Source organism: Paroedura picta, chromosome 8 (genome assembly GCF_049243985.1).
Source record: "Paroedura picta isolate Pp20150507F chromosome 8, Ppicta_v3.0, whole genome shotgun sequence".
NCBI classification, from domain to species: Eukaryota; Metazoa; Chordata; class Lepidosauria; order Squamata; family Gekkonidae; genus Paroedura; species Paroedura picta.
The window spans coordinates 38,717,334-38,739,251 of record NC_135376.1 but is presented as its reverse complement, the minus strand read 5'-3'; the positions used below and the strand labels follow the sequence as shown (position 1 = coordinate 38,739,251).

At 42.4% G+C, this 21,918-nt stretch overlaps 1 long non-coding RNA gene across 3 annotated transcripts in view; it reads right to left on the bottom strand.

The window, feature by feature from the left end:
• Nucleotides 1–7,598: 7,598 nt before the first annotated feature.
• LOC143842621 (uncharacterized) overlaps nucleotides 7,599–21,918 on the bottom strand; it is a 50,929-nt gene continuing 36,609 nt past the window's right edge. The window contains exons 3-6 of one of the 3 annotated variants that reach the window (XR_013233227.1): nucleotides 17,036–17,094; nucleotides 12,771–12,904; nucleotides 12,204–12,404; nucleotides 7,599–7,916 (exon numbers count right to left, since the gene is read on the bottom strand). This is a non-coding gene — a long non-coding RNA (uncharacterized LOC143842621). Of the gene's footprint in view, nucleotides 7,917–9,603; nucleotides 9,639–12,203; nucleotides 12,405–12,770; nucleotides 12,905–17,035; nucleotides 17,095–21,918 lie in introns of those variants that run through there. The other 2 variants (XR_013233226.1, XR_013233228.1) reach the window with 2 other exon arrangements.

Sequence of the window (21,918 nt, the reverse complement as noted above, 5' to 3'; positions counted from 1 at the left end):
GTGGCAAAGACTGCAGCTAAGCAAAACTGCTTGCATAAACACCATTAAGAAGATTTAGACATTGCTTTCCTTATCATCAGCACTCCTGGAAGAAATAAAAAAGAGAGGGAGAGAGAGAGAGAGAGAGAGAAAGCAAAAAGGAAAGGGGACACAGCCCGACTTGCTGTGTATGCGTTTCCATCAAGATTCAATAGGAAATAAAACTAGCCCAGGGTCCAACTGCAGCATTTCTGCCGAGCTCTGTTGAGTTGCTTCATCATGGTCCAAAGGAGACATTTGTTCCACATGTTAGAGGAGGCAGAAGTCAGTACCAAGAGACGAAAGCGCCTGGTTTCAGAGCATTCGCTGGATACGATAAAATTAGGTCACTTTAGAATGGCCAAAGAGCACATTTGCATTTAAGTCTGGTGCAGCCACTATTGTTAAAGACATGGGTTTCCCCCATGTCCTTTGGAGTAGCGATCCCCAACCTGTGGGCCGCGGACCACATGTGGTCCTTAGACTAATTGGAGGTGGGCCCCGAAGGACACCTTCTTTCCCCCCCCGCCCCTTTACTTTATCCCCCCCAGCCCTTTACAACACACTTCATTGTTGTGGCGTGTCTGTATCTTATTTTGAAGGGATGTTTAAACATTACCATAGCAATCAGAGAGTGCTAGGGCAGTGATTGAGAGTAGAGGAGTAAACTACCCCCCACCACCACCACCGGGCCTCAGTAAAAGGCGTTGAGTGGTCCCCGGTGAGTGGTCCCCGGCATTGAATGGTCCCCGGTGATAAAAAGGTTGGAGACCACTGCTTTGGAGGACAATGCATTCTCTGGGGAAATGAGGATGCAATTGATACAAAGGTCCCACTGGTTGCATAAATGGTGGACCAACTTTGAGCAAAGCTGGCTTTGATCCAGGTCCCTCTGATGTCACAAGGAAGATTTGGGAATACTGTGTCATAAATGCCTAGGAATGGCAGATGTTGAAGAAAGATGGGAAACCAATTGCAAGGAATGGAAGAATGAAATTTGGGGCTGAAATACCAAATCTGCTCCTGTACAGAGCAGCCTCCTTGCTTGTCCTGCTTCTGCCAGAGATGCTTTGTCTGATCTAAGCAGTTCATATGATGAAAGTAAGCTACAGAAGACTCTATTATAGTTTAAGATATATAATCCATCTTGAGAAAGAGAGAGAGAGAGAGAACAAGCATAGGGTCTGGATGAATAACTGTGAAGATTTAATCGGGAATCTTTTTCCTGTTCTTTTCACCTTATGTTCTTAATGCATTCTTTCATTTCTTCATATGAAGCCCATTGTATGCTCATGATCCACAATAAAAAGGAGAAAATATCCTGACCCAAGTAAAGACCCCACCCCAAAGGGTCAAAATAAGGAAAATGTGTTCAAGCCTATGTAGGGTAAAATGTGTTGTAAAATTGAATATTAATATTTGTTAAAATTAAAAACAAAAGGCTTAAAAATATAGCCTCATTAAAATTCAAGTGTACATTCATACTAATGCCAACACTGACCAGACACATTTCAGCATCACTGCCTTTATCAATGGTCAGGCATAAATAAATGAAGCAGCATACATAAAATACAGGAACAGATATGTTAAATATATAGATGGCTCCCTTACATACAGTGATATAACTGTGTAGGACACTAAGGACCTTAATTGATTCTATGGATCAGAAGACCAGATAAAATTCTTTGTGGTCTCTTATGTTTCTAAAGCAGGTGGTGGTCCAAATGAGCACTTCCAGTGTCTAATGTGTCCTATAGGTGTCCCTTTCTCCAAAGCATGACACTTCCCACATTGTCACTGTCTCTCTTCCTTCCCTCTCGTAGCTACGTAGAGAAAGTGGAAAAGCTCAGTACCTACCTTGCCTCTGTTTTTTCCAGAAGAATATGGACACAACTAGGGATAGTAGTCGGCAAGGGTGGCAGATTGGGTGGCAGACTGACATGGAGAGAGAGGTTGTCAAGAGGCACGTGGATGCACTGGATGAGTTCAAATCTCCTGGGCTGGATGGTGTGCTCAAAGAATTTTCTGGTGGCACCTTTGTTCATCATCTTCATGACTTCATAACTGGAGAGCGAATTTTATCCCAATATTCAAATAAGGGAGAAGATGACCCAGGAAACTCCTACCTCTGTCGCAGGAATGGTAATGGAAGGGATGTTAAAGGGGGTGATTTGCAAACATCTGAAGGTCAATTTGTTGGTCAGCACAGATTTGTTTCCCACAGGTCTTGCCAGACCAACCTGGTTTTCTTCTTTGACCAAATGATGTGCTTACTAGAGGTTGTTTACCTGGATTTTACCTGTAGAGCCAGTTTGGTGTAGTGGTTAGGAGTGCAAACTTCTAATCTGGCATGCCGGGTTCAATTCTGCACTCCCCCACATGCAGCCAGCTGGGTGACCTTGGGCTCGCCACAGCACTGATAAAACTGTTCTGATTGAGCAGTGATATCAGGGCTCTCTCAGCCTCACCCACCTCACAGGGTGTCTGTTGTGGGGAGAGGGAAGGGAAGGGGACTGTAAGCCGCTTTGATTCTCCTTCGGGAGAGAAAAGCGGCATATAAGAACCAACTCTTCTTGGTTGAGGCTGAGAGAGCCCTGATATCACTGCCCGGTCAGAACAGTTTTATCAGTGCCGTGGCGAGCCCAAGGTCACCCAGCTGGTTGCATGTGGGGGAGTGCAGAATCGAACCCGGCATGCCAGATTAGAAGTCCGCACTCCTAACCACTACACCAAACTGGCTCTCCTGGATAGCTCCTTTTCATGGATGCTTTATGCTGATCCTGCTTCGAGAGGGGGTTGGAGTAGATGGCCTGTGATTCTATGACTCTGTCTGACAGAGACCTCAGACACCACACTAAGGTCTAAGAAAAATAGTCTATTTTTGCCATGAACTCCCTGTTGATCTTTGGACAAATCACTGCAATCTGTTGTATACAACATTTTCTGGTTAGAACAGTGGTCCTCAACCTTTTTATCACCAGAGACCGGTCAAGACAATTTTACTGAGGCCCGGGGGGGGGTAGTCTTTTGCTGAGGGACGTTGTCACCACCTGAGCCCCTGCTCCACTTGCTTTCCCACCGGTGCCCCTGACTTCCCACCACCCACTGGGGGGTCCTGCCAGCAGCAGCTGTGCAGTGCCACGCTGAGGGGGAGCCCCAGTCATGGCAGCCACTGGAGAGCACCAAAGGCGAGCCGGCAGCAGAGTGGAAGGGCAGCCCCCAAGGCAGCAGCCAGGGAGGAGGATGAGGAGGAGCCATGGCCTGGTACCGACTGATCCATGGACTGGTCCCGGTCCCCGGACCAGGGGTTGGGGACCACTGTGTTAGAAACAAAGTTTCTGTGCTTCCGCTTTAGAGTCTGAACACCAGGATCAATACTTGCAAGTTAACATGGTAAAGTAGTTTGGGATATATTCATGGGCCATGAGTCTCTCTGGAGGGCAGATCCTCATCTTGCTTTAGGATGCTTAGGGCTAATCCTGCATTGAGTAGGGGTTTGGACTAGATGGCCTGTATGGCCCCTTCCAACTCCATGATTCTATGATTCTATCTAAAAATGAGGATGTTGTCTGTCTTATTCTACTGATTCTGCTGTGTATAAGTGTGGCTTTTAGCATAAGGAAACCATGCATTTGGAGCATATGTCATTATTTTCTCCTTTTATTTATGCAGTCTTAGGATGAGAGACCCTTAGCTGGGGGCCTGGAGATATATAACCCTGCGAAACATCAAAACAATGAATGAAGTTCTTTTGCAATCTGCACTTCCTTTCAACAAGCCATGACAGTTAACAGGAAGCTGTATGTGTGGAGCCTCTGCTGTGTTAACTGTCCCACATGACTGCTGCACAGATGTTATTAGTAATAGGAGGAAACAAATGCCCTTAAAACTTCCTGCTTTTTTGCCCATGCAGGAGTGAAGCTCTGATTGATCTCTTGAGATCCAAGAATAAGGCCAAGTCTAAAGGCAAAAGGAGAGGCAAAGAAATCAAAGTGGACCATTAGGAAGAATGGTTATCTAGGAAGTATGCCTTAGGCAAAGAGTTAATCCAGGCCTGGGAAGACATCACTGCTAGTTAAAGGCCTTTAATGGCCTAAGCCCTATGATAATTAGGCCTGCCCTGGAGGGAGCTCATAGTGAGCCACTCCAGCTTGAAATGGAGCTTGATCCACTGCTGCGGCCCTAATCCGCTGCACACAATGGAAGCTGAACTAATTCACTGAGTAAACACTTTCTCCTGTTACTTACAAGCTGTCTTCTTTCAGCCCTGTACCAAATAGATTCACTTTCAAGGCTTGGGGAGGGGGAAAACCCACTGATCTTAGTTGAAATGCATTTTAAGTTGAATCTCAAGTTGAATCTTCAAACATATACAGTAGACTATCTGCTGTAGTTCCCAACAGCCTTTTATTTTAATTTGTTTGATTGCTATAAACAGGGGGGGGGGAAGCATTTCCATTTCAGACTTCCCATTTTTCTTTGAAGAGGCACCTGTTTGGGGATGCTGGTATTGGCCAGTATGAATCATCCAGAAAAATGTCTTACAAATTACTTATTTATTTATTTAAAACATTTGTGAGCCGCCTTTCTCCCATGTGGAACTCAACAACATAAATGAAACAATATGAAAAAACAACAATAAAACAACAATGATAAAACCCATAAAAGTCACAACGCCAATTTGAGTTGCCAGCATAAAAGCTAAATCAATTTAAAAAATAAATCCTAAAAATTTCTTTGACTGCCTCTGACTGAACCTGGAATGGTTGCAGTGGACACACCAGACAGAGCTGGGCGAAAGGACTCTGAATGACTGCAGCCACCTGTCAAGCAGCACTCCCAAGATGTGCACCTGGCTTTTCAAGGGGGTGTATAACTCCATCCAAGAGAGGGGAGAACTGAAGTCCCTGGTATGCCATTCTGCTAACCCAAAGAACCTCTGACTTTTCAGGATTTAAGTTTCAGCTTGTTCACCTTCATCCACCCCATTACTAATTCCAAGCATCAGTTCAGAACATCAATGGCATCCTTGGAATTAGCTGGGGGGGGGGGAGGTAGAGCTGGGTATTATCTGCATATTGGTGACATCACAGCCCATGCCTCCTGATGTCCTTTCCCTGTGGCCTCATACAGGTATTAAATAGTATGCGAAATAAGATGGAACCCTACAGCACCCCATGCCAGGGGCAGAGGAGGAATCTCCTAACACCATCCTCTGAGATTGACTATCCCCACCCCCCATAAGTTGCATCTGTCCAAGGATCATTCTCAGAATCCACAAGCTGAAAGGACAAGCAGATGATAAAGGTACATCATCTGGACATGCATTCATGCTGGCATCTGGCCCAGAGCTAATCTGAGTGATTTTGTCTGCAAAGTAACTGGCAAACTGATCACATTGGGCCACCATGTGGTTGGAGTCCAGATTCTTGGGGCTATAATGAAACATCTCAGCTGGATGCTTATATGCAGATGCAATGGTGGCAGAGAAATTCTGCCTTTTCATCATCATCACTTCCACAGAATAGGCTCCAATATGGGACCTGTGCCAGGCTTTATCAGTTGCATTCTGTGCTTTCTCCCTGAGGCACTCTAGCTGCTGTCCCTCCTGTTTCATCACCTCCTGTTTCATCAACTCACAGTGAATCAGGGACACTGCTTGGCTCTGTCTGGAGTGGGGAGAGGGTGTTGAGGGGCAGTTGTGTCAAGAGCTTCCCTAGTCCAGAGAGCAGTCTGAGCTTGACAGAATAAGATGTTTTCTGCTCATCACCAGTTCAAGTGGCTAAACCAGCACAGTAAGAAACATCAGAGATCTTGAACCATGAAGGACCTACTGAATGCGTGGAGTGCAATGCATAGCAATCAGAGTTGCCAGGTCCTTCCTCATAGATAGAGGTTATACCATTATGGGGTCTGCGAGATAATGTAACCACTCTCCACTTCGTTCCTCCACTGCTTGCTTTGGTCACCATTCTCTCCTACTTGCAGGAGACAGCAGGACTCTAATCTGTCCCAGTGTGAACTCTGAGAAGGGTAAGTGAAAAACTGAAAGGCAGATGGTACAGTGGTTTGTCTCAGCTCTTTGGAGTTTCTGAAGTTCTGAATGAACACCTGGCTACTCTACAGAAAATGCCCACCTCCTTCATACTACCTTTTGTCATAGGGCTAGCGACATGTTCCATAGAAATTAGCCTAACAAAGTTCTGATGTTTGCGGTGGGGGAGGGCTTTATAACGAAAGTCAGCCTTGTGGAAGGATGTGGTTTTGAAGGCCAGGCAGTGTGCGGCAATAGGCTTTCGGAGTGGCAGCCTAGGTACCCAGGCTTGGCAGGAGGGTCCTCAAAACAGATTTGGCATCTAACGTAGATATCTCCACATAAAAGAGGGATGGGGGAGCAGAAGATTAGAGTTTAAAAAGACCTAAATGTACCAGTGACTGGAGGAATGATGGAAGAAAAGTGGGTGTTTTCTCTGCACTCAAAAAACACCCCTCAAAAGTGCTGTTTTCTTCATACATTTCTGGTGCATATTTACTATAAAATCCCACACAGTACTTTGGGTCTGAGCCTCAGCCATGGCTCAGATAATTTGGGCAAGGATTCCTCCCCTCCTTCTGCACACTTTTTGCCTTGGGCCCCCACTTGTACCATATAATTCTTTTCTGAAATTTTAAAATGATAATGATAATAATAATACATCGGGAAGGCAGGGAGGCAAAAGGGTCTGTTATCCACCTGTTTGCAGAGCGCTGAGGGAAGGACGGTCCTCCTGAAGGCACTCTCCGGCTATCAAACTTGTTCGCAAGCACTATTACTACCATAGCTTGGAGGTAGGAAAAGAATAATTTTTTTTGAAGTGTATGTGTAGATATTTTTTTTCTTATGCAAGGAAAATGGAAAAGAAGTGGGAGGGAAAAAATCCCAGCTTGCATTAACAGCTGCTTCTGTCTCCAGGCACTATGGCAATGATACCTCATCCCATCCATTCAGCAGCCCATTATCATTTCCCTCCTTCCCATTATTCCCCTTCAACCTTATCAGATGCAAGCATCGCCTCAGACACTCCAACTGGAGCCTTGTAATTGTCCCCTGGTTAGAGCTCGATAGCACCTTGAACCGCCAGAGCAATCTCTGCTTAAAAAATAGGCTTCCAAAAGGAGGCGAGCAGAGAGTTTGCCTGTGGCTATGTGGGATCCTTAATAGCTTACTCTCTCCCCCTCTGTCTCTGTCTCTCTCTCATACACACAGAGAGAGATAAATGGAAAGGGCTTTTATTTACCACCAACTGTTTTGGATCAGGGTGGGCTGGCTTCCATTGGTGTGCATAGCCTTTTAAAAATTTACAGTGTATACTAAGGATACGTTTACAGTTCAGGTATAATTCATCTGTGCTAATTGATCAGACTCTTGCTTAAGAATATAAGGAGTGCCTTGGTGGGTCAGGTCAAAGTCTACCATGAAAGGAGTAGGTACTAGGTGGTCTGTCCTCTGCAAACCCTTGTTTGGCGTGCCTGTTCACCTCATTATCACTATTATCGTCATCATGATTTTTACACTTAGAAAACATTGACGGACCCTTCCCAGGCACCTTCTTGAGGCAGCTCACAAAGTAAAAAACAAACCAGCAAAGAACCACATAACACCCTTCCCCCCACAATAATATATCACTTGTTTCTTACCTTTGTCATCGGGGAACCCAAGGCAGTTGACACAGAATTCCCAGAAGCTCTTCCATCTGTGCCTTGATCTGACCTTGATCTGCATTGCTTCAGCAGGATTGCTGTCTCATACGCCTCCAATTGTAACCTTGGATGAGGTACCCCAGGGAATCCCTCGCTTGCTTATCCTCTCCCAGTATAACATTGCTTGAATGCTGCCTTTTGTAGATCAGGACTGACTTCTGCATTTTTTCAAAGTATTTGGGAATTAGTCATTGTGCTAGTACATCACTGCTGTTTTTGTGCCCCTGGCTTGTTTGAATGGATGTAATAGTTTGGATTGTTTTATGTTGTTTTGATAACAGTATTATTAGCACTGGTACTTATGAAGGGGAAAGAAGCAGTTTCATTTGATTCCCTCAACACCTTCTGTCTAATACCAAATCCAAAGCTGTGCCAGTGGCTTGGAAAGAAATGCTACAAAGCAAAAAGTGGTGAATCACACAACCAAATTTCCCATACCTGCTATATTACAAGTATAAGTGTGTTGCGTGATACCCAACCAACATGGTGCAGGGGATAGAGAATCAGACTAGGAGCTGGAAGCCCAAGTTCAGATCCCCTATGGGAGCTTATGAGTGATCTTGGGCCCATCACACATGCTGCAGGGTGACAGTCCCAAGAATACTTGGCTCCATAGAAAATCTCTGGGAATTAGCAGCAAAGTGTATCTCCCACATATACTTCTTAGATAAAAGTAGATAAGCATAATTCCCTTTATTTCAAATGTGTGCATTTTATATCCCCCAATCCAATTTCTGTACCCCAGTAAATTATGCTATATAAATAGGTATACATGTATGTGCTTTGCATGATGTGTTTTATTTCTTAAGTTTTCAAAGCTTTTGTTGTTGTTAGGGGGAGTTGTTGAGGCTTCATTTTTTTTTCACCAATTGGTTAAGGGCAAGGAATAACAGAGGCTATTGTTAAACTGCCTTTGTTTTTCTTTTTAGTAATTGGTTGTGAATGGATTTTCCCTGCCATTTCAAACAGACCTGTTTTAGTAACTGGCTGCTAGGAGAATTTATATACCTCTGCATACAAAGCCACCAACATCAGGTTAGCAAAAGTGTGGCTAAGCTGCTTTTGTGGGCAACAGCTTTCTTCCATTTTCCAACTCTTTGTTGCTGTTCTGAATTGTTACGGTCTGCTGTTTAAAATGCCCAGAGCACTTCCTACAATGCTGTAAGTGATCTACTGCAGACTTTTAATGCTACAGTGCTAAACCGATATAGCATTTCAGTGTTATAGCAGCACCACTGTGATGCCAAGGCATCTCAATGGTGCCGCTATAGCACCAATGTGCTATATTAGTTTAGCACTAAAGCGCTCAGCTTATAACATTAAAAAAAAATGACTCTGAGGAAGATTGGTAAAAAAACAGAACTGTTTGAAATGACCACAGTGGTTCAGAGATGGCTTATTAATGGAAGGAAATTTGTTGTATGAAACCCCAGTACTGCTTTACTCGAAATCAGGTCAACAACAAATAGCATTCCCTTTTGAATGGTAATGTGAAAATTTGCAGAATGACACAAAGACTGATGACAAAAAGATGCAGAAAAAGTGGAGAGAGTAGCCAATGGGGGGAAAGGGAAAGGCAGAAACGGAATGACTATTCAAAGCCCCACTTGACACAGATGCCACTGAACATTTGTAGGTTTCCAACCTCCCCTACTCAGGTCAGGAAGGATGATTATTTCTTTAAAAAACAAAAACCCAAACAATAAAAGGCAAGATTCCCTTGTGTCAAAATTTAAACTGGGGACGAGCAGGATATAATGAGGCATTTTATGTGGCAGCTTTTTCCTAAATACTGAAAACACAGACATAACACAAAATATATATTTTATTATTTATATAAGAATTTTGCTGCTGTCTTTCAGCTTCATCTCCCGAGGCAGCTATAGAAGTTAAACAAAAATTGAAAACCATCAATTAAACTAAGCATAACTGCAATAAACTTGCAAAACCAGCACTGAACCAATAGATGAAAGCAGAAAGAAAGCTAGAGGTAGAAAATATGCATCAAGTATTAAAAATTTGGGAGAATAAAACTACCCCCAGCTGTTGCTTCTAAACTGTCAAAGAAGGTAGAAGCTTTAGATCCCTGGAGAGAGAATATTCCAAAAACAGAGTGCCATGTTAGAGGAGGCCCCATCTCTGCTGCACTGTGACATAGCCCCTAAAGACACCTAGGAGAGGGCTTTTCATGATTCATATGCAAATAAAAATAATAATTTGTATATTTTATAATCCAATGATAAGATGGCTAAAATACTGTCACATGTAGAGCAATCAGTTTGCTCAGTGAGAAGGGTGCTTTGTTGGGGTCTACATGCCCCAGGCAACTGGCTCTGAATTCTATTGTATTGCAAGGGACACTATGGTGCCATTCCTTGCTAACACAGGAATAGGTTCAAGAATAGTTTTGGCAAACTGGAATGAGTCACAAAGAACATCCACAGAGCTCATTGGTAAATCAGAACATTAGTCAAAAATCAGATACAGAAAAGCCGATCAAGATTTATAGATCAGAATTTGGCATTAAAATGTGAGCGCTGGATCTATAAAAGCCCATCATAACAGTGACGGGGCTGAGTTCCTGTGTGTAAATCAGTCTGTTGTACTCCAAATGCAAAGGAGAGATTTGTAAATGAACACCTTTTTATTTATTTATTTTACTTGGAACTTATTGGCATGACTTGTGATTATGTTGCAGGATTTGTAAATCTATTTCTTGACTCGTAAGCCAATCGAATGTTTCAGAAGTCAGTCAGGTAGTTAAATCTGATGCTAAAAGTCATGGCTTGTAAATCAAAAGGCAGTTCTTAGCTGCCTTTAAAAGGATTTATGAATCTAAACAGAGATATCTAAATCTGGTTTATTAAAAGGACTGATTTATAAATAAAGCTCCCCAAAGAATGGCTTGGCTCACAGCAGATGATGAGTCAGAACAGGCAAAATAGCCATGACAAGGAGACACACTGCTGTCTATCAAAAAAGGGAAAAAGGGAGGGGGGGGTGAGATTTAGCTTTAGTGCACTGCAAGAGCTTTAGCCTTCATTAATGGAGAAAAGCTTCTTGGCCCTGTATCATGGGGCTGCTGGAGAGGGATGTTGAACTGATTTTGCTGACCAATGGTTGCTCCCCCACATTAAGACACAGGTGGAGCACTATCCCCTCCCCAGGTATAAACAAATGCCCATTAAAACTGCATGATAACCTCTTGGCTTCAAATTTTCCTTCCAAGCAATGGATGAGCATTCATGTAACACCCACAGCTTCACAAGTTTAACATTCTAAATGTGCCTCTTATGTAAAAAGAGAGAGAGAGAAAATCAAATTTCCACAGTTCTAAAACTTTTTTTTAAGCATTTGAATTTTAAGCCAAGGATTTATAAATGGGCTATTAAAGTTTAAGAGTTTCATTATAGTTTTTTAAAAAATCATAATTACTTGAGGTTGGGGAGGAGGGTTAGGCATACTTTACTCCTAGAGGAAACTATACATATATATGAAGCATCTATATAAAAGCTGGAACTGAGCTTATATTAATACAGTTTAACTGATATTCAATAACTTCACCCTCCCCTTTTCCTATTGTCCATATTTAAATACTTCAAAAAGAATTCTAATCAAGTGGAAATTAATAGGGGAGGAAATACTGGGGCTAGCAGGAGAGGGCTCTAATCCCACTATCTCTTAATATTTCAAAGTCTCTTTTATTTTCCTAATAAAAAGAGAGAGAGAGAGAGAGGAAGGAAAGGGAGAAAGTGGAATTAATCCAGTGCTCTGAACTGTCCTCTCGTCTTACTGCTTTAAATAGATTCTAAGAGCATATTGAGCATGAGAAGGCCATTCCTGGCCTGTGGCCAAGTTGGGCTGTCAGTTCCCAACTTTTTTATTGAGGAAAATGAGGTAGTAGCATACTTGGTGGCATCTTAAGATAAGCATCTTATACCATTCATGAAACTCCCTGAACCTCTGATGCGCCATACACAGAGATCCATCATGTGCTCAGCTTTCCCTACCCATTGCACCATAAGTGTGTGTGTCAATGCATGTGCATGTGTTCTTCTTGCTTTGCGTTGAGTGGCACCTTTGAGACCAACAAAGTTTATTATTATTATTATTATTATTATTATTATTATTATTATTATTATTATTATTATTATTATTATTATTATTATTATTATCCTTTAATTTATATCCTGCTTCCCCCCGGAGGCTCAAGGCGGGTCACATAAAACCAGTCCCCTAAAATCAGTACATTAAGAACAATAAAACAAGGCACATTAATTAAGACAAGGCAAAAGGCAAGAAGGTTCATTATAAACTAACCAAATTTCCACAACCCCACTACAAAGGAGAAGGGGGGGGTGGATGACACACGCAACCACCACATTTGTGAGGGGTATAAGCTTTTGTGCATGTGCACACTTCATCAGACCAACATGGCCACCCACCTGAATCTATATTCATCTTGCTGCACGTGGAATTCTGTCCCTGACTTTGTATGGATGAGGATGTCTTTGTAAAAGAGCCTCCACGGCTTCACCGAGGCCCCAAAGCTTTGCTTTGCAGTGGATGACCTGACTTCTCTTACAGGAAGAATTTGCCTCACAAAACAGATAGAATGTTGTATTGTTTGTTCATCTTGAGGAATGCTGCAAAAAACATGAGATAGAATTGTCTATGCTTATGCTTTTGCCCTTTTGTTGCATTTGATACAAAGTGTGGGGTTTCAGCTGCACTTCTGACACAGTCATTTCTAGTACTGGATTTTCATGGGATTTATAGCAATTCGCCCACATCTAAAACCCCCTTCACAGAAATACAATAAGCATAACTGTGACGTTTAAAGCCCTGAATGATCTGGGACCAAGGTACCAAAATGACTGCTTGCTCCCATGTGAGCCTGCCTAATAGGTAAGATCTTTTCAGACAGCCCCTTCTTTGGGAGTCTGCACATGGATCCCAGATGCTTTTTACACAGTAGCACATCAGTTAGGGAACTTCTTTGTTACACCTACCCACCAGATATTCCATTCTTCCATCCAGTTTCTGGCACCAATGACGAGATCTTTCCCCCCCCCCCCCCTGGATTCTGATAGATTTTGGTGGTTGCATACGCGTGCCTTTTCTCCCATGGGTGTCTCTTTTACATCTGAAAAAGAGAGCAGTAACTCATGAAAGTTCATACCCTGCCACATATCTGTGATTCTTTAAGGTACTACTGGACTCTTACACTTTTCTCTTGCTATAGCCAGACTAACACAGCTACCCATCTTTTCCATCTGCTAGTTTTAGTAGGGGAGTTGTTTGCATTTCTGCTGTTGCTATTTCTATTGCTGACTATTTATTGAATTGTTTTAACTGTGGATTTCATATGGAAGTCAACATGATGTAAAATTCGTCAATAAATCATGTATTTTGTAGGACTGTCATTGGCTACTCTTGGATAATATATGCTGAAAAAATGCCAACCTACCATTTAAGAAAGCAAAATTATGGATACTGCCTACCTACTTTATCATGCCTGCTGACCCTTTAAGAAAGAAGAACATGAGTCTTTTCCCTACAACAACATCCTGCTTTCTCAAGAATTTATCCCTCCTTTCCACATTCACTCACTGTAAATATAAGGGGCTTCTGAGGTAGAGAAATCTCCCTCACCCAGGAAATTGGCTCCTTGCCCTGGAAATTCATCTGACTATAGCTGTACATGCAGATACCCTCATACAGATGCATTTCATAAAGCTGTCTCCATAAATTGGAGGTGGGAATGTATTAGAGGCTTATACAATTATATAAGAGAAGGAAAAAGTTGAAGAGAGAAAACTTTCTTTGCATCTCACAAAATACTAGAACTGACAAAATGCATGGTTAACTTGTATGACTTAGTGCCACATGATGGTCCCAATGCAGTGGCTATACAAAATTATTACACATTAACAGAGAATAAGCCCATTGATAATAATAGCCATAGTGACACTATGCTACATCCACATGTCTAAAGAGTACTCTTGGAATACCAGTCATTAGAAGAGGTTTTGTCCTTTGTGGGAAGCAGGCTGCAGAACTACATAAGCCACTGATCTGATTACATACAGCCTGTAAGATTTTTTCACTGTACAGCAGTGTCAGGAAGGCAAGCTTCCCCCTTCCCAGCAGGATCAACTCAACCAACAAAAGCCCCTCTCCTGTACATTAATTTATTCTCAGTCAGGTGGACAGCAGATGGAGGGTGGAACGGGGAGCCACTGGAAAGTAGCTTTGAGGACAACATACACAACCCATTTAAAATGCAACTTCAAACAATTTTGGATGCCCCACAACAATTCTTTTTCTCGTCCAAGAATCAAGCTGCAGTTTAAGCAGAGGAATGACTGTGCACCATTATTCCCAGGAAAACCATTAGTGGTTATTTTCACAGACAGGGTTTTAAACTATTTTTTGATTCAACAGTGTGCTTAATTAAGACATTTAAATACATACAAGCAGGGTTTACAATAGTTCAAGATAGGTAGCACACGGTCAATGGAAATAAGTAAGTATAGAACAGGTGCAAAATAAAATTTATTTAACAACGCAGAAATCACAACACTTTTCTCAGAGCTCTTTGAGGCCGTGCACTTTAAAGCCTGTAAGAATTCAGTTCAGTCTGAGCGTTTACTTGAAATGCATTGGGATCCCTATTTATTGAATACATTCTATTTTGCATCTACTAATTCTCCTCCTTCAGCTGAAACACAACGAAGGCCAAGGCATACAGCCAATTCCATTTAAACCCATTTGTTCACTGTAAATGGTAATCAGTGGTTAAGATGCCATAAGAGTGAAAGGCAGCAGAAAGAATCAGAAAGTAACAAAACACAACACATGAAAATGTATACTATTCTTATTATTACTATTATTACTGATATACAAAATGCTACCCACTCACAGGAAATCAACAGTTATCAGCCTCTGTCACCAAGGACAGAACCGGTCAAGCATGATAAATCCTCCACAGGGAAAAGATTAGAAGCGGAAATATAATCAAATGAGATTTTGCTTGGGAAAAATGCCACTTAGAACAGGAGGAATTAATCACAAAACACATATATTTACTGTTGGTAGAAGTGCTGGGAACTCTAATGGAAAAGGAGACCCATGGGTGATGTTGGCAAATGAATTTGCCATATGACCTGGCTCCTATATAATCCCAGTTACCTATTCAAAATGTTTAAATGGGGATACAAGTCTGTGGCATATTTGTGATGCAAGGAGAAGCAAAGGAATAAAGAACAGAGAGTTATTTTGGGATTTCAGTCAACTATAGCTGAAGATTCTAAAAAGAGGGACTTCATATTTGAGTAGGATAAAGGAGCGGATACAATTTCTCACATTCTTTCACGAGGGGACCTTTTGCATGAGGCTGTCCTCCTAGTCTTGTCTAAAAATGTTCACAAATATATCAACATGGCAATGCATAGATTTACCTCACAGAAGAGGATTTTACATGGCTGAGCAACTGCAAACCTTTCTTCCAAACTCACACAATCTGTGTGTATTGCTAAGCTTGTTGGGTGTACAAGATGAAAAGGAAGTGTACGTTTTTAGGCTCTGGTTTTTTTCCTACCATAAGGAGTCTCCTCAGAGTTGCTTACAATCGCTTTTCCTTTCTTCTCCCTGTACCCCACAATAGTCCCCTTGTGCGGTAGGTGGAGTAAGATACTTCTAAGAGAGCTTTAAAAACTGTTGAACAGTCAAGAATCATGTCCTCATGTTTAAAATATTGCAAAAGAAGCTGCCATTCAGACACTGGAACCACATATTAAACATCTGAACAGTGTGCCCAGTAAATCAGTGATAACTTCTTGGGGTTGCTGACTTCAGGGCATGCCAGGAGGTCTCCTACTATTCCAACTGATCTCCAGACAATCATGATCAATTCCTCTGGAGAAAATGAGTGCTTTGAAGGTTGCACTGTATAGAATTATCCCCTCCTCAAACCTCACCCTCCTCAGACTCCACTCCCCTAATATCTAGTTAGTTCACCACCTAGAGCTGGCAACCAGAGAGCTGCTTCCTAGTTTTGTTTTTTAAACTCACGTAATACATCTGTTTGAAAAATGATTGTGGTTTCTTTATCTGTCTTGTTCATTTGAATCGCACCTTCCCTCAAAGGAGCTCGGGATAGTTCTCTCTTCATTTTGTTCCCATTTTAGAATGTATAGTTTGAATCTCCCTAAAGCCACTATATTTTTGAGAGGGGGCATGGTCAAGGCAAACTAAGAATGGAGGTCTTTCTAACATACTGGGTCTTCCTCAGTGGTCAATATTATTAAATAATGCACTCATATCTAAAACCTATTATGAAGTCTAGCTGGGTGGTGAAGGGAAATCTGTTAGGTGTATTCCCAACAAATACTGGTATAGTGTTTCTTTCTGGAGCATCACCTTCAAAGATATATAATATCTAGGAACACCACTCTCAGCTACTGTATTACTCTGCAAAGAGAGTGCATTTCATGTGTGTCAGAAAAAAAAAACTCTTTGAAGGTGGTGCTCCAAAAAGAAATACTATACCAGTATTTGTTGGGGCTATACCTAACAGATTTCACTTCACCACCCAGCTAGACTTCATAATTGGTTTTAGATATGAGTGCATTATTTAATAATATTGACCACTGAGGAAGACCCAGTAAGGTCAAAATGCATTTGGTCTGTTCATGTGGAGTTAGACCTGTATAGAGCCAGTTTGGTGTAGTAGTTGGGAGTGTGGACTTCTAATCTGGTGAGCCAGGTTTGATTCTTCACTCCCCCACATGCAGCCAGCTGGGTGACCTTGGGCTCGCCATGGCACTGATAAAACTGCTTTGACCAAGCAATAATATCAGGGATGTCTCAGCCTCTCCCACCTCACAGGGTGTCTGTTGTGGGGAGAGGAAAGAGAAGGCCCTTGGAGACTCCTTTGGGTAGAGAAAAGTGGCATATAAGAATCAACTCTTCTTCTTCTAATATAGTATTTATTTTGTTTTAACCTAATATTGGTGCATTTTAATAAATAATTGTTAAAATGTTATATAGCTCAACTTTTGAGTTCCTGACTTTGTTAAGACTGGGTTTTTGTTCCCTCCCTGCATTAGCCTTTCTAACATACCTTCCTGCTTTCTAAAAACCTGGTAAAGGGCAGGAGTGTGATTTGGCACTTGTTTTCTCTGGCTGTGACATGGTGGCAGGGATGGGTCAAAGCATCCTGGGAGTCTACCTCCACTTCACCTTACACTGGGCAGGCGACCATACCACTTACTTTTAAATCGATGTTCTACACTTTTGCTCCTTCCCTTGTGTCTCAGACCTGATCTGCACCTGCAGAAAAATAAAGGGGCCATGAGGTGACAACATGGAACTGGAGCCCTCTACTCTGAAGAGTATGTTTTTCACTTTACACTCAGTGCTCTTTAGCACAGCATGCAACAGGCTATGCCAGGGGAATTACAACTGACTTCTTCTAGATGACAGAGATGACTTACCATAAACAAAATGGCTAATTTGGAGGGTGGACAATATGGCATTATGCCATGCTGAGGTCCCTCCCTCTCTCCCCTCCACAACCCCTGCCCTCCCCAGGCTCCACCTCTTATCTCCAGGAATCTGCCAACCTAGAGCTGGCAATGTTAAACTGGAGCCAACCACAGAATAGCTCCTATAGGAGGTGATGCCTACCCTTGTATTTCAGGAAGTGTAGTGATGTATAAGTCTAATAATTATTCCTCAACATTTCAGACAGAAGCTATGTATAGCAGGATGACTTTAAGAATGAAAATATTGTGTGTAAATACTGTCTTGTATACCTGTGGCTTACTTGCATTCATGCAGAAGCAATTTCATTTTAATTTGCAGTAGCCCTGGTGGACAAAAGCTCAATTTGGCCCTGCCCACTTTCTAAAAATATTTGGCAGCTGCCAAGAAAATGTTGCCAACCACTGCATTGAAGAGTCCTCAGTAGATGAGGCCTGAGCCACTAGGGGAGGGGTGGGAGGAAAGCAATACAAAAATATCATTCCAATGTGTTTTTGAAGATTGAAACAGGATAATAGACAAATCTCCATTTCTATAAATGAAATGCATACTCACAGTTTTTATTATTATTTGCAAATAATTTCAATTCAGTAACGTTGGTGGGGGGAACATTAAAGAAAATCTTGGAAATATTCATGTATTCCCCTCACCCCAAATAATTAATCATGCCTTTTCAACATTTTAAAACAAAAATCAGCAATGCGGGGGGGGGGGGGGCATCACCAGGGCATGGAATTAGATTGCACATCTTCTATTAATTCCCAAGGGGCATGTGGAGGACAACATCCCATAGCCTTTTAAAAAATCCCCATGGGCTAACCTGATCTTGAAGCTAAGAGACAGGTTCAAATACCCACTCATCATTGCCTTGCCAGGTATGTTCAAAGCCTTAGATATCTAATCCCTATTGATAAAATTGGACAAATATTAGGGTTAGAAGAAGAAGACTGCAGAACACTTTGGATATTAAAAGTTTATATATTAGATGTGATAAATAATAATCATACATATAAAGAATGTAATTGGGGACCACCAAATCATTTGCTGAGATGGATTTTCATATGGTCTACAGAAGGCAATCTTTCTGACACAGAATTTACTTTTCCATGCATTACATGCGTAGCACACAATGCACATATATGAACACCTAGTCCCAAATGCTTCCATTCTGTAGAAACATATGCCTGGCCATAGAAATATTTACACAGAAAGAGACCCATTTACACAGAAATTGATTCAAAACCTAGAGAGAAGGCTAACTGTGTTGCTGAACAAGAAAGAGATAACGCAGAGGGAATACAATAACCTACAAAAGTCAGCAAATCATCCAGTTAGAATATAATTTTTGCTGGACAGAGGTGGGGGGGAAGCCTTTCTTCCAAGAAATGGTGGTTTAAAATTAAAATTCATTAAAGAAGTCTAGCTGACACATTTTTGTATTCTTTGAGGAAGTATATCTGTTTAATTTAATGCACTGTCCAATTAAAAAGAAGTGGTCCCTTATTACAGATATGATTTATTCTCTGATAAACTGCTGATTTATGGCTCACTGGGGTATATATTTAATACTGTCAAGAAAAAAAATGAAAGGACACCCAAAACTATCTGCTGTGCCACAGCGACTGAGTCTGAAAAGGATCTGAGGCAGCAGCGGCCCCTGGGAGTGAAATGTAATCTTTGCCTGGGATAAAAGCACACAGAACTGCTGATCTTTACAAAAGGATCCATCTCCTGCCCCCCTCTATGCTCACCTCCCTTCCTGGCATAGCACAGCTGGCTCCTGCAGAGCAGAGAGTTGCACTTTAAATATTAGCATTGATATTGCTTTAAATAGTATCTTTATTTAAGGAAACAAGAAAGAATCCAAGCATAGATGCAAAGGCTTATGAGACCGTTAAGCTTATTAATACTAGAACCCAGATCCAAAGAGAAAGAAGTAAACTAATTTGAACAAATGAAAAATTATGCCCACAGAATGCACAAGGATTGGATATTATTGTGGCTGCTGCTTTTTTCCCCCTTTCTTTTTTTCTTGAAGTTAGTGGGCGGCAATTTTAAAACCTCCTCCCTTCTCCAAACGGGGATGTACCCAACAGCTGCAAAAGTGAGAGGGCTTTTAAATAGATGCTGGTTGCCATGGCCTGAGAAACATCAGCTGCTCTCTACCTGCTCTTGGATGAGGGGAATGGTGATCCTGTGAGAGGTGAGCCCCAACACTTCTCATTTGGAAAAGTTAAGCCATATCATACACTTTTGAATGTATGTGTTTTTATATCTCATTACCCAAAACTGAACCGACCAACAAATAAATAAAAGTTTGTCAGCAAACTTTCGACTGTATGTGTGGTAAAACAGAATAAAACATTAAAAGCCAAAGTTTTTCCTTCTGTAAAATGGAAAGAAAAAGTTGGGCAAAGATGAGGATTTGAATTAGGGCCCAATGGAGTTTAGAATCTACTTTCAGTGCTATGGCTCAGTCCCAGAAATGTGAATATGCAACAGAATGCCTCTTGCCACTGAGTAATTACAACGGAACTCTTTATGCCTGGGATTAGAGAGAACATTTTCCAGGTTTTGGGAGAGGGGGCAATAAGGTATCTCTTAGTATGATACCAAGCACACAATTTTCATTTGAGAAATGTAAAGTGCAGTCAAACCCAATGGTTTTAGTAAGGAATAATGCTGTTTAGGATTGCAGGGGTACAGGCCCTATTACAAATGCTGGCAGGGGCTCATGGGAATTGTAGTCCATGGACATCTGGAGGACCACAGGTTGACTACCCCTGCTGAGTGTGACACAAATTAAGCTGCAAAGCCAGCATCTCACTTGTTCCCCCCATGCAATTGTGAGCAGCCCAGTCTCTAGTGTGTATGGGGGAGGGGGATCTGAAGGAACCCTCCTAGTAACTCCAGTTGCCTCCCCTTGGAATACAGCCACAGAACAAGCCCCTGCCACACAGTTATTTCCATTGCAAAGATCATGGGCCGTTCTCAGCCCAGGAGGCTGATACTGTGTTTATCCTTATAGAGGCAGTAGGGAAGAGAAGCAAGTAGGCAACTGGGATTCCAGCTTCAAAACTTAGCCTAGGATGAAATGGCCTCCCTATGTGGGAGGGACTTGTCTGGCTACAAGGTATATTGAGCACATTTGTTTCTCTTTCCTGATCTTATTTTCAGTTGTAAATTGAACTTTACTTTGAGGGACTTGCTCCTTTCAATTATGGAGGGCTCATAACGTTCCTAGCAGCACTATTGGTGGGAGGGTAAGGGCATTCCCAGTTGATCAGACTAGATATGCGTTTCTTCTCATTTGCAGCACAACAGCCCTCTCTCAAGGTTTTTGTGCTGGAAGTATAATATTTTCCCAGTGCTCCAACCTCAATAATTTGTTCCGAGGAACATTAAATTCTTCCCTTCAGACAGTTCATCGGTAACTATGGAAATAGCTATGCAGAATGTGTGCACTGCACACATTCCCATTTGAGAATCCTGGAGGCAAAACTGTAACCACCATTGTATGTGGTACACACGTTCATGTTTCCCTCACACAGTGGTATTTGTTTTCTCCTGGTATTAAGAGCTGGGAAAACCTGAAACCACCCCCCCCCCCCAATGCAATCAGCACTCAGGGTTGCAGGCACCTTTTGGAAAGAGGCCAAACATGGGGAAAACCATAACTGTGCTGTTATTTGCCTCTCTTTAAAAAGATTAGTAAGAGCAGCAGACAACGTGACCTGGGTAGGGGTCACAGACCAATCTGGGAATTGTAGCTGGAGAATTGTAGCTGGAGAAGTTTATAATCAGTGTGAACTGGCTTTTAACAGAGAGTTCTTATATGAATTCCATGTTACAGGGAACCCACAAATCCCTCAGAGTGTTGGATTTCCAACAGTGTGTTCCTCTTCTCTTGCACTAGGGCACATGTCTAAAAAGATACAAACTGCAGCATGGTTATCCCTCACTCAACATAAAGGTCATCTTCTCCTCTTTCCCATTTATATTGCACAGATGGGATTCTGTTTTGTTATCACTGAACTGGAGCTTGCAGGAGTACAGTACTTGGGGAAACAGAAATCACACAGAAAGGATAATAGATATCTGGCCTCTGTGTGGAACATTTCCTCCCACTTCCTCCTCCCTAGTGTAACTACCTGTGGTGTGTGTGTTTTCCTATACAGGTCCTCCATTCCTCAGCATCATATTTGGGAAGCTCATGGCAGATGTTGTGGGAAAGGGAAGCTGAAAAGCTCTGCCTCTGTCAGCACTCTCCCGCATCATATTATCTAACCCAGGGGTCCTCAACCCCCGGTCTGCAGCCCGGTACCGGGCTGTAAAGGCCACAGTACCGGGCCGCCGGCGGCCACGCCTGCCTCCCCCCCGCAGCAAGAAGCTTGCCAGGCCGTGAGTGAAGCGGTCCGGCTAGCTGCTCGCTGAGAGGGGGGGAAGAGGCAGCTGCAGCCGCCGGCACGGCAGTGCCGCAAGCACACATGCGCGGAGCTGCCGCGCATGCACGTTTGCACCCCTGCTGGCAAAAACGTGCATATGTGGCAACTCTGTGCACGTTAGCGCCACCTGGTGGCGAAATGCGCATGCGCGGCAATTGCGCATGCA